Here is a 12,050-nt window from a genome sequence, read left to right on the forward strand (position 1 = left end):
ATGTGGATGGGATGTGATGTGATGTAAATGAATGTGGATGTGGATGAGATGTGATGTGATATAAATGGATGTGGATGTGGATGTGATGAGATGTGATATGATGTAAATGGATGTGGATGTGAATGTGATGAGATGTCATGTGATGTAAATGGGTGTGGATGTGAATGTGATGAGATGTGGATGAGATGTGATGTGATGAGATGTGAATGGATGCGATGAGATGTGAATGGATGTGAATGTGATGTGATGATATCTGAATGGATGAGATGAGATGTGAATGGATGTGAATGTGATGTGATGAGATGTGAATGGATGCGATGAGATGTGAATGGATGTGAATGTGATGATATGAGATGTGAATGGATGTGAATGTGATGTGATGAGATGTGAATGGATGCGATGAGATGTGCATGTGATGTGATGATATCTGAATGGATGAGATGAGATGTGACTGGATATGAATGTGATGTGATGATATCTGAATGGATGCGATGAGATGTGAATGGATGTGAATGTGATGTGATGATATTTGAATGGATGTGATGTGATGTGAATATGATATGATGAGATGTAAATGGATGTGAATATGATGTGATGAGACGTGAATGGATGTGATGTAATGTGATGTGGATATGGGTAGATGTGAATGGATGAGATGTGATGAGGATAGATGTGATGAGATATAATATGATGTGATTGGATGAGAATGGATGAAGACGATGGGAATACATAGATGGGAATACATATGACTGGATGTGGAATAAGCAATGTGAATTGATGTAGAAGAATGTGGAATAACGAGAAATGATGTGGAACAATGTGGAAAGATGAGAGTTTGTTAGAAACAAAATTTATGAACCGTGTTTTTAAATGACTGTTTTATGTCAAGAATGCTAGGGAAGCATTTTGACCATCTTGTGAATGAGGTCCTGGAGACGTAAGTGATAAAGTTGCAACAACTGAGGGAGAGTCAACGAAGGACGTCTTGCATTAGCACGGTCAGTCGAGGTCTTGACCAGCCTCGGTTCGATTTAAATGGTGACCTTCCAATGGTGGATGATGTTGAGATATCGAGCTCATCTAGTGAGGTGGTGGACACTGATGACCCGCCTGGGGGATAGGCCCCACACTTACACCACTGGCATGGTTGGGGAGATCTTGGGTGATATGCGGCCAGTGGGATGACAGGCTGTGTGATAGCCATTCTAGAGACTGGCATAGTTATAGCGCCAGCTCATTTAGTTGGGTTCACACTATAGAGAACCCGTGTATGTATTGTGGTTGAGTACCTTTCATATTATGTGTACTCTTATCTTGTATATGGTGTGTTGAGTGTTGAGTAAAGAAGAAGAAGATATTCAGCCTCTCACCTTGTGTGTTCCCTATTAGGGTTTTGTGAGTGTGTGTGTGCTTGCAAGAGCTCAAGCTCTCTTCCCCCCTGCATCTTTTCATGGTATCAGAGCCTGGTTCGTGCTAAGGACTGAGCTGCAAGCAAGAGAACCACAGGAAGCGGTACGAGGGTAAGAGCTTCAACTACTCTTCCCTATTTGTGTTGGTGACTAAACCCTTGTCGGGAGCTCTACGGGAGGCACCGGCAAACGATCTCTGATTGAGGAGCTTTCTTCGCGGGAGTAAAGCTATAGGACTAAATGTTTCGGGCCGAAAACGCGTTTCGGGCGTGTCTGGACCTCCGTTTTTCAGAAAGCAGGCGATTTCGAGCACTGTGGGTAAGTCATCGATTCTCTGCAAAACTCTGTTTTAAGAACTGCAGGAAGATAGATTGACTGTGCAGACACTCTGGGTGCTGCAAAGAGGTCAACAGTTGCCATTGGGTGTATGTATGCACATTGAAGTCACTGGTTGTGACATTTAAGAGTACTACAGTACCGCTGTGCAGAAAATACAACAGTTTGTGCAGAAAAACCAGAGTGCAGTTTCTGGTAAAATTGTGTGTTTGGCAAGATGTCAAATGATGGGATAACCCAGATTGTGGCTGAGAAGCTTGATAAGAATAACTTCCATGCTTGGAGGTTTAGGTTGACGAATTTCCTGATGGGAAAGGGCTATTGGGACTACATAGAAGGTGAGCATGAAGAGGCACCAGAGATACCGGACATAAATCCGACTGCCTGCAGATGTGAAAGAGTTTAAAGATTGGAACCAAGGAGCCAGGAAAGTTATGTATTGGCTTTCCATTAGTATACAGGACACCATGATTGGGCACATTCAGGATGCCAAGTCCCCCAAGGAGGCGTGGGACACCTTGGTAAAGCTTTATGAAACAAATACCAAGGCACGTAAGATACAGTTGAAGAATGAACTTCATACTGTGGAGAAAAAGAGCATGTCTGTGAATGACTATGCGCTGAAGATAAAGGGTATTGTGGAATCCCTTGCATCTATTGGTGTTTTAGTAGATGATGATGACAAGGTGGAAGTCTGTCTACGTGGTCTCGGGCCACAATACAAGGCGTTCAAGACGTCTATTTAGACTCGGGAAAACATTCCCAACTTTACAGATTTGGTGTCTATGCTGATTATAGAAGAGAAGAGCCTGGGTGAAGACCAACAGTCTTCACAAAGCAAAAATAGTTCAGAGCAACAGGCCTTCTACACAAGTTTAGGAAGAGGACGAGGTAGAGGAGGCCGTGGACACGGTCAAGGAGGTGGCCGAACAGGTAATCAGAATTATGGCCAGCAGAGCAGCAACAACAACAGTCCCATAATACACAACAACAATAACAACAACACACAAGTGGAAGAGGCAGATTCAGAGGCAGATTCAGAGGCAGGGGGAGTCAAAGAGGCCGTGGAAATTGGCAAAGGCAATAAAATGATGCACGTGAATGCTATTATTGTGGTAAGCCTCGACATGTGCAGGCAGAATGTTATAAGAAGCAGGCTGACATGCAAAATGGGAAAGTGCACCAAAACAACTATGCATCCTCAAGCAGAAATAATGAGGATAATGAAAGGTTGTTTGTTATGCAGCATGTCGTGAATGCCATGTCTGAAAATGTTGAAGCAGCACAAAAAGATGATGTGTGGTATGTGGATTCAGGTGCTTCGAACCACATGACAAGTCATGGGGAGTGGTTCAAGGAGATGAAAAACCCGGAAAGACCAGGTTTTGTGGAAACAGGGGATGACACTGCTCATCCAATTGCCCATGTTGGAGATGTGCCATTGTCTATGCAGGATGGCAAAGTGAAGTACCTTGCAGATGTACTTCACGTTCCGAACATAACAAAGAATCTGGTTTCAGTTGGCCAGATGATTGAGCAGGGTTTGCAGGTTCGGTTTAACCGTGATGGTTGTTATGTCGAAGACTTCAAAGACAAGTGCAGGTTGGTTGCAAAAGGCAACAGAGTGGGCAGAATGTTTATGTTGAATGTAGACATGCCTGAAATGAGTGCTGCGATGTTTGCAAATGGTTCAGGAATTGTTGCAGACACAGACATTTGGCATAAAAGGATTGGACATGTGAATGTGCAGAGATTGAAGTCTATGCAGACTAAGGAAATTGTGACAGGGCTGCCAAAATTTAAAGTGCAAACAGGGAAATATGTAAAGTGCCTAAGGTCAGATGGAGGGGGAGAGTACTTCTCCAATGAGTTCTCTGAATTTTTGAAGAAGAATGGTATTCGGAGACAGTTTACATGCAGATACACTCCGCAGCAAAATGGAGTTGCTGAGCGGAAAAACAGACACATTGCTGAGATTGCGCGAGCATTGATGGAAGAGAAGTATATGCCGCATAGCTATTGGGCTGAGGCTGTTTCTACAGCAGTATACATCATGAACAGGACTCCAACTGCAGCCATACATGATGTAACTCCAGAGGAGAGGTTTACTGGCAGAAAACCAGATTTGTCTCATCTGAAAGTCTTTGGATGCATTGCATATGTGCATGTGCCAGATGAGCTGAGAACTAAGCTGGATCCAAAAGCTGAAAAATGTGTGTTTATTGGATATTCCCTTGAGAAAAAGGGATACAGGTGTTATAACCCTGCTACACGTGAGTTGAGGGTAAGCAGGGATGTTGTCTTTGATGAGATGAACAGTTGGTATGCTGCTGAAAAAGAAGCTGTTGGGGCTGATGTGAGTGTAAGTGTGGTTGCACAGAATGCAGGTCAGTAATCACAGTCTTTGAGTGGACCAAGAGAGTCCTCATCTAGTGGGTCTGTTGATAGACTATGGAGTGGCAGGCTGCGTCATAATACCAGTCCTGCAAATGTGATTAGTACATCACGTAAAGGAAAAGAGAAAGTGGTTGAGCCCCTTGGTATGCCTGACATTTCTGCAGGGCATTCTCATGTTGATGGAGAGTCTAGTGGCTCAGATATGAGCCTTGATGAGGAGCTTGGGATCCCAGCTATGAGAACACCTAGTGTAAAGAAGGCTATGGAAGCCATGAATGAAAAGCTGCGAAGATCTGGGAGAGTGAAAAATCCTGTGCAGAGATTTACCTATGATGGTTATGTGGCACATCACTATGCATATATGGCAAAAGTTGTGCAGGTTGTTGAGCCCACATGCATTGATGAGGCTGTTAGAAATGTGTGTTGGGAGAAAGCTATGGATGAGGAGATGGATGCACTATATGGAAATGAGACTTGGGATTTAGTGCAATTGCCTGAAGGCAAGAAAGCCATTGGATGCAAGTGGGTGTACAAAGTAAAACATAACATTGATGGAAGCATAAACAGGTACAAGGCTAGATTGGTAGCCAAAGGGTATGCGCAGACATATGGCATTGATTATGAGGAAACTTTCAGCCCAGTTGCCAAGATGGCAACGGTGAGAGTTGTGATAGCAGCATTCTTGCATGGGGATTTGCAAGAAGAGGTGTATATGTTGCAGCCACCTGGTTACGAGGATGTGGGTCACCCCGAGCATGTTTGCAGGTTGAAGAAAGCCTTGTATGGCTTAAAGCAAGCACCAAGAGCATGGTCTGACAAGATTTCTGAATATCTTGTCACTATTGGCTTTCATGTAGCCAATGCAGATTTGTCGTTGTATGTGAGACATGGTGATAGAGGGGTTGTGCTTGTTGTCATCTATGTAGATGACTTGATCATTACGGGGGACCATGATGCAGAGATCTTTGATGTAAAGATCTTGCTTAGACAGAAGTTTGAGATGAAGGATCTGGGGGAGCTCAGATATTTCTTGGGCATTGAGGTGATTAGGTAACCACATGGTATTGGATTACTGCAGAGACAGTATGGCTTGGACATGTTGTCCAAGTATGGTATGACAGGCTGTAAGCCTATTTCTGTGCCATTGGATCAGAATGGCAAGTTGAGTGCAGATTCAGGAGAGATCTTGGAGGATCCTACTATGTATAGGCGCATAGTAGGAAGCTTGATCTATATGATGATCACCAGACCAGATTTGAGCTATGCTGTTGGGTTGGTGAGTCAGTTTATGCAGGTTCCACGGAAACCACATTTGGATGCAGTGAGACGCATACTGAGGTATGTGAGGTCTACTTTGCATTGTGGACTATTCTATGAGATTGGGACAAAGATATGTGTACATGGGTACACAGATGCTGATTGGGCTGGTAGTATCTCAGATAGAAGATCTACCAGTGGATTCATGTTTTCTTTGGGGAGTGCTGCTGTGACTTGGAGCAGCAAGAAGCAGCCTACGGTTGCTCTATCCAATACAGAGGCCGAGTACAGAGGAGCTGCTATGGCAGCATGTGAGGTAGCTTGGTTGAGAAAGCTACTTGCAGATTTGGGTCTATCAGTGGATAGACAAGTTATCATTTTCTGTGACAACATTAGCAGTATACAGTTGGCCAGGAACCCAGTCTTTCATGCTCGTACGAAGCATATAGAGGTCCACTACCATTTCGTGAGAGAGAAGGTCTTGACAGGAAACCTTGACCTTGTTTATGTCAGCACAGAGGATCAGGTAGCTGACATCTTCACCAAAGCATTGGGTACAGAGAAGCTCCGCAGATTCAGGGCTTCGCTTGGTGTACATGAGATGGAGTTGAGCTTGAGGGGGAGTGTTGAGATATCGAGCTCGTCTAGTGAGGCGGTGGACACTGGTGGGGGATAGGCCCCACACTTACACCACTGGCATGGTTGGTGAAATCTTGGGTGATATGCGACCAGTGGGATGACAGGCTGTGTGAGCCATTCTAGAGACTGGCATAGTTATAGCGCCAGCTCATTCAGTTGGGTTCACACTATAGAGAACCCGTGTATGTATTGTGGTTGAGTACCTTTCATAATATGTGTACTCTTATCTTGTATATGATGGTGTGTTGAGTGTTGAGTAAAGAAGAAGAGGATATTCAGCCTCTCACCTTGTGTGTTCCCTATTAGGGTTTTGTGAGTGTGTGTGTGCTTGCAAGAGCTCAAGCTCTCTTCCCCCCTGCATCTTTTCAGATGAGGGACCAAGGAAGGAGCCTATGAGTGAAGCGCTAGGTGACCTGCGAAGGAGCCTAGAGGGTGCTGACCATATGGTGTTTGAGCTCTGGGTCGCCGAAGATACCCACGTGTGCGTCGAGTAAAAAAATGGAATAAGGAGTTAGAGTTGTTTTCTGAACTCGGGCATGGATATGGTTGATTGGCCTTGCTGGTCCTCAACGGATGAGTCCATGGCTCTTTTATATGGATCTGTTGGTTGATCTTGTTGATCTTCAGCACACAGAGAGGCCATCTAGATTTTCATAAGTGAATATATTTTCGGGTACTATGAGCTAAGAGCTATCAAAAAGGCCCCTGAGTGGACATGTGGTGAGCGTTCTAGTTGCCAATGATGCCATAGGTACACCGATGAAAGAATGATTGGAAATTAGAATTCAACCTGGATATTTTGGAGGATTATGATTAGTGATACTATGGTTTCATTAAAAGATTGTTTTAAAGACAGCTGAATCTGTGAAACAGGCAATTTTTTTCATATTGGGTGTGTAAGTGGTGTGACTATCTTGAAGTTCGTTTGAAGCGTCAGTTAGGGGGCCTGGGAACTCTTTTCCTTGGTACCCGGGGCAACACATAACCAATTTTCTAAATGGATCCTATCACTACAATGGTTGGGCTGTGGGCTAACCCATGGGACTGGATGGGGTTAGGCTGGACTGATGGATCCCTAAAATGAGACTCAATTTTGTTATGTTACGATAGAATGAAGTAAATCCCGGATAGTCCTTGTTCTATGGAAAAGAGTCAATGGCCGTGCCTCTTGATGAGGAAAAAAACGTTGGTCTCTATGATCCAAGTGCAAGTCTCTTTCTTGATCTGACCATGTGACTTACTGGTTCGATCGGATCAGTTTGGTTAGTTAAGGCTCTTGACTACATTAGAATAAAAATATCCTAGAGGAAATGCCCGTGCTTTCTGGGCGAGGGAAGTTTTTTTTGGGTTTGGTTTTGGAAGAACTGAGTGATTAGTCTCTTGTCCGGTTATCCATGGGCGAGGCCCCAAGTGAGAGGCTCTGCCCTGCGCAAGAAAAGCTACTTCCACTGCTAGCACCCCGAAATTCGTTGCGCAGAGGGGGCAGGGATCTTTCATTCTCGATGGATATTTTAATATTCTTTCTCAAATTTCTCAAGTGAAATATATTCAATATTCTTCTTTTGAGTAAAAGATTCATGGGATTAAAAAAGATCAATTCTATCCATATTTCCCAATAAAATTAATAATGCTAAAAATTTCACTTTTGATAAATACTCATAATTTGAATTATGCCAAAAATTCCTCTTTCACTATTTAATTTCTTGGATCTCAATTATCATGGGAATTCCTCTTTTTGCATAAAAAAAATTTATAAAAATTTTCTCTTTTATCATTTAATTACTTGGATATCAATTATCATGGGAATTTCTCTTTTTGCATAAAACAATTTTATCAAAAATTTCTCTTTTACCATTTAATTACTTGGATCTCAATTATCATGGGAATTCCTCTTTTTGCATAAAAATAAATTTATCAAAATTTATTATTTTCTCATAATCAATTAATTATGCATAATAACAAAAAAAATATTTCTCATGAATATGATGAAAATCATTCTTTTTGCATAGGATGTCCAATCCTAGAATATGGTAGGAAGTCCTCTTTTAGCATTATGCATAAAAATAAGATATGTATTATTTTCTAAAAATTTTGCCATAGCTTTTCTACTATTACTGATAATTTTTATTTTTTCTAAAAAAGAATAAGACATTGTAATACAATTATGATAGAAGATCTATTCTTAAACCTAAAACTAAATTATGAAATTAGATCATAAATTTAACCATAATCGTAAACTTAATTATAATTATTCTACTAGATTAAGCTTTTTCTATTATTCCTCTTTTCCCAAAATGATAGGATTATCTCTTTTACATTTAGAATCAATTAAAGTATTTTTTTAACTACTTATAATAATCTAAAAGAATTTACCATTATTTTGTTAACATAAAAGCATAAAAATACCATTTTCTTTTCCTCTAGCTTAACAAGCTTAGAGTTTGGTTTTTAATTAAGAATTTATCAATGAGAAGCATTCTTTTTCTAAAGAATTAGCCATAGGAATGACTATTCTTTTGGGAGAGAGAGTTAAAAAGCATTCTAAATAAAGATTAACTTTTTCTTGGATTGCTCATTAAATTTCTTAGGGAAAGCTTGATTTGAATTTAAAACAACCAATTAGAAACTTCTCAAGCTTGAGAGAGGGGTTGAGAAGAGAAATCATTTGAGAATATTAACAAAAACCATAAAATTTCTTCTTACCTCAAGGTTTGGCTTGCTTCTTTTTCGAGAAGTGAAGCCCCTAACCAATCAATTTGTTTAGTAAGTTAAGAAGAAAGCTCCAAGAGTTGTTGAAGAGAGAGAGAAGCTCCAAGCTCTCCAAAAGTAGAGGATTTTTAAGGATTAATAGAAAATATGATTATTTTCATGTAATACTGGCATGGTATAGCACACAGAGTTTTTTACAAAGGACTAAGGGTCTATTTATAGGTGAGGGAGGCCACTAACCAAGTCCAACTGGGTTCTAGAATTTTCCAGGTTCAGTTTAACTCAATTTGGACAAGATTTGGACCAATTTGGCTCCCTTTTTTATTTGGTTTGATCCAGGAGAGAGGAGAGATAAAACTATCACAATTGTTTTGAATTAAAAACCCTTCCACATGTGTGAAATAGGCGCCTACATCAAGAGTCCCCCTCTCCTTACCAAGGTGTTAAAAATGCATCATTATTCCAAAATATCTCATAATTTTTAACTAATATTTAACCTTGTACTCAGTCAACTCTTCATCTTATGTGAGCATTTACTTATTTTTGGGTATTTTCTTTTATTCTTTTGGATTTATCTCATCCCAACACTTGGATTAATCCAATTGTCCCATTGAAAAATTAATTGGACCATAATCTAATTTTTTTTTGAAAATGTAGACCCTTCGGCTAAGGTCCTTTATACACACTTTCAATTAATTCCAAATGCACATTAGAAAGTTCATTTTGAATTTCTATTTCAGGGGAATCCATTTTAGACACTAGGAGGATTTTTATACCCAAAGATATCTCAATTTTGGATTATCTCTCTCTAATCACCTCAATGCCGAAGAAATATCTGAGCTCCCCCAGATCCTTCATCTCAAACTTCTATCTAAGCAAGATCTTTACATCAAAGATCTCTGCATCATGGTCCCCCGTAATGATCAAGTCATCTACATAGATGACAACAAGCACAACCCCTCTATCACTGTGTCTCACATACAGCGAGAAATCTGCATTAGCTACATGAAAGCCAATAGTGACAAGATATTCAAAAATCTTGTCAGACCATGCTCTTGGTGCTTGTTTTAAGCCATACAAGGCTTTCTTCAACCTGCAAACATACTCGGGGTGACTCACATCCTCATAACCAGGGGGCTGTAACATATACACCTCTTCCTGCAAATCCCCATGCAAGAATGCATTCTTTACATCCATCTGATGTAAAGACCATTGCTTTGACGTAGCCACTGCTATCACAACTCTCACTGTTGCCATCTTGAAAACTGGGCTGAAATTTTCCTCATAATCAATGCCATATGTTTGTGCATATCCTTTGGCTACCAATCTAGCCTTGTACCTGCTTATGCTTCCATCACTGTTATATTTTACTTTGTACACCCACTTGCATCCAATGGCTTTCTTGCCTTCAGGCAATTGCACTAAATCCCAAGTCTCATTTCCATATAGTGCATCCATCTCCTCATCCATAGCTTTCTCCCAACACACATTTCCAACAGCCTCATCAATGCATTTGGGCTCTACAACCTGCATAAATTTTGCCATGTATGCATAGTGATGTGCCACATAACCATCATAGATAAACCTCTGCACAGGATTCTTCACTCTCCCAGATCTTTGCAGCTTTGCATTCATGGCTTCCATAGCCTTCTTTACACCAGGTGTTCTCATAGCTGGTATCCCAAGATCCTCATCAAGGCTCATCTCTGAGTCACTAGACTTTTTCCATCAACATGAGAATGCCCTGTAGAAATGTCAGGCATACTAAGGGGCTCAACCACTTTCTCTTTGCCTTTATGTGATGTACTAATCACATTTGCAGGACTGGTATTATGACACAGAGCCTGCCACTCCATGGTCTATCAACTAAACCACTAGATGAGGACTCTCTTGGTCCACTCAAAGACTATGATTGCTGACTTGTATTCTGTGCAACCACATTTCCACTCACATCAGCCCCAATAGCTTCTTTTTCAGCAGCATACTAGCTGCTCATCTCATCAAAAACAGCATCCTTGCTTACCCTCAACTCACGTGTAGCAGGGTTATAACACATGTATCACTTTTGCTCAAGGGAATACCCAATAAACACACCTTTTTTAGCTTTTGGATCCAGTTTAGTTCTCAGCTCATCTAGCACATGCACATATGCAATGCATCCAAAGACTTTCAGATGAGACAAATCACGTTTTCTACCAGTAAACCTCTCCTTTGGAGTTACATCATGTATGGCTGCAGTTGGAGTCTTGTTCATGATGTAAACTGCTGTAGAAATAGCCTCAGCCCAATAGCTATGCGGCATATTCTTCTCTCCCATCAATGCTCGAGCAATCTCAGCAATGTGCCTGTTTTTTCGCTCAACAACTCCATTTTGCTGTGGAGTGTATCTGCATGTAAACTGTCTCTAAATACCATTCTTCTGCAAAAATTCAGAGAACTCATTGGAGAAGTACTCTCCCCCTCCATCTGACCTTAGGCACTTTACATGTTTTCCTATTTTCTTTTCAACCATAACTCTGAAATTCTGAAAATGAGTGAACACCTCACTCTTTTCCTTCATGAAGTATACCCACACTTTCCTTGTGTGGTCATCAATAAATGTCACATAATACCTGCAACCTCCCATAGACATGGTCTTCGTAGGACCCCATACATCTGAATGCACAACATCTAGTGCATTTCTGCTCACATTTTTGTCACGTGGAAATACATGCTTTGTTTGATTTCCAAATTGGCATGCTTCACATATTTTCTGCATACCTTCAACTTTAAACTTTGGCAGCCCTGTCACAATTCCTTTAGTCTGCCATAGACTTCATTCTTTGCACATTCACATGTCCAATTCTTTTATGCCAACTGTTTGTGTCTGTAACACTTCCTGAACTATTTGCAAACATTGCAGCGCACTCACTTCAGGCATGTTTACATTCAATGTAAACATTCTGCCCACTCTGTTGCCTTTTGCAAACCAACCTGCACTTGTCTTTAAAGTCTTCAACATAACAACCATCAGGGTTAAACCGAACCTGCAAACTGTTGAAAGAACGGTAGAGGGGGAGGAGACACACACACAGGAGCAAACCCTAATGTATATTGCAAACCCTAACCATATAGGGAAGCCATGTCCACTCTCACACAAAGCATAATGCACTAATCCATAATCTACACAACACACAATGAGTTGTGTCCACACTCTACTAACCCTAGCTAATGCCCACACACTATGACCAGCTGGACATGTGATCATTTATGTCTCACACATGTTCCTACCTAATCTGCCAGCACATAGCATAGCTGGCTCAC

The sequence above is a fragment of the Cibotium barometz genome, chromosome 57, assembly GCF_041138505.1.
Source record: "Cibotium barometz isolate CiBa-2024 chromosome 57, ASM4113850v1, whole genome shotgun sequence".
In the NCBI taxonomy this organism is placed as follows: Eukaryota; Viridiplantae; Streptophyta; class Polypodiopsida; order Cyatheales; family Cibotiaceae; genus Cibotium; species Cibotium barometz.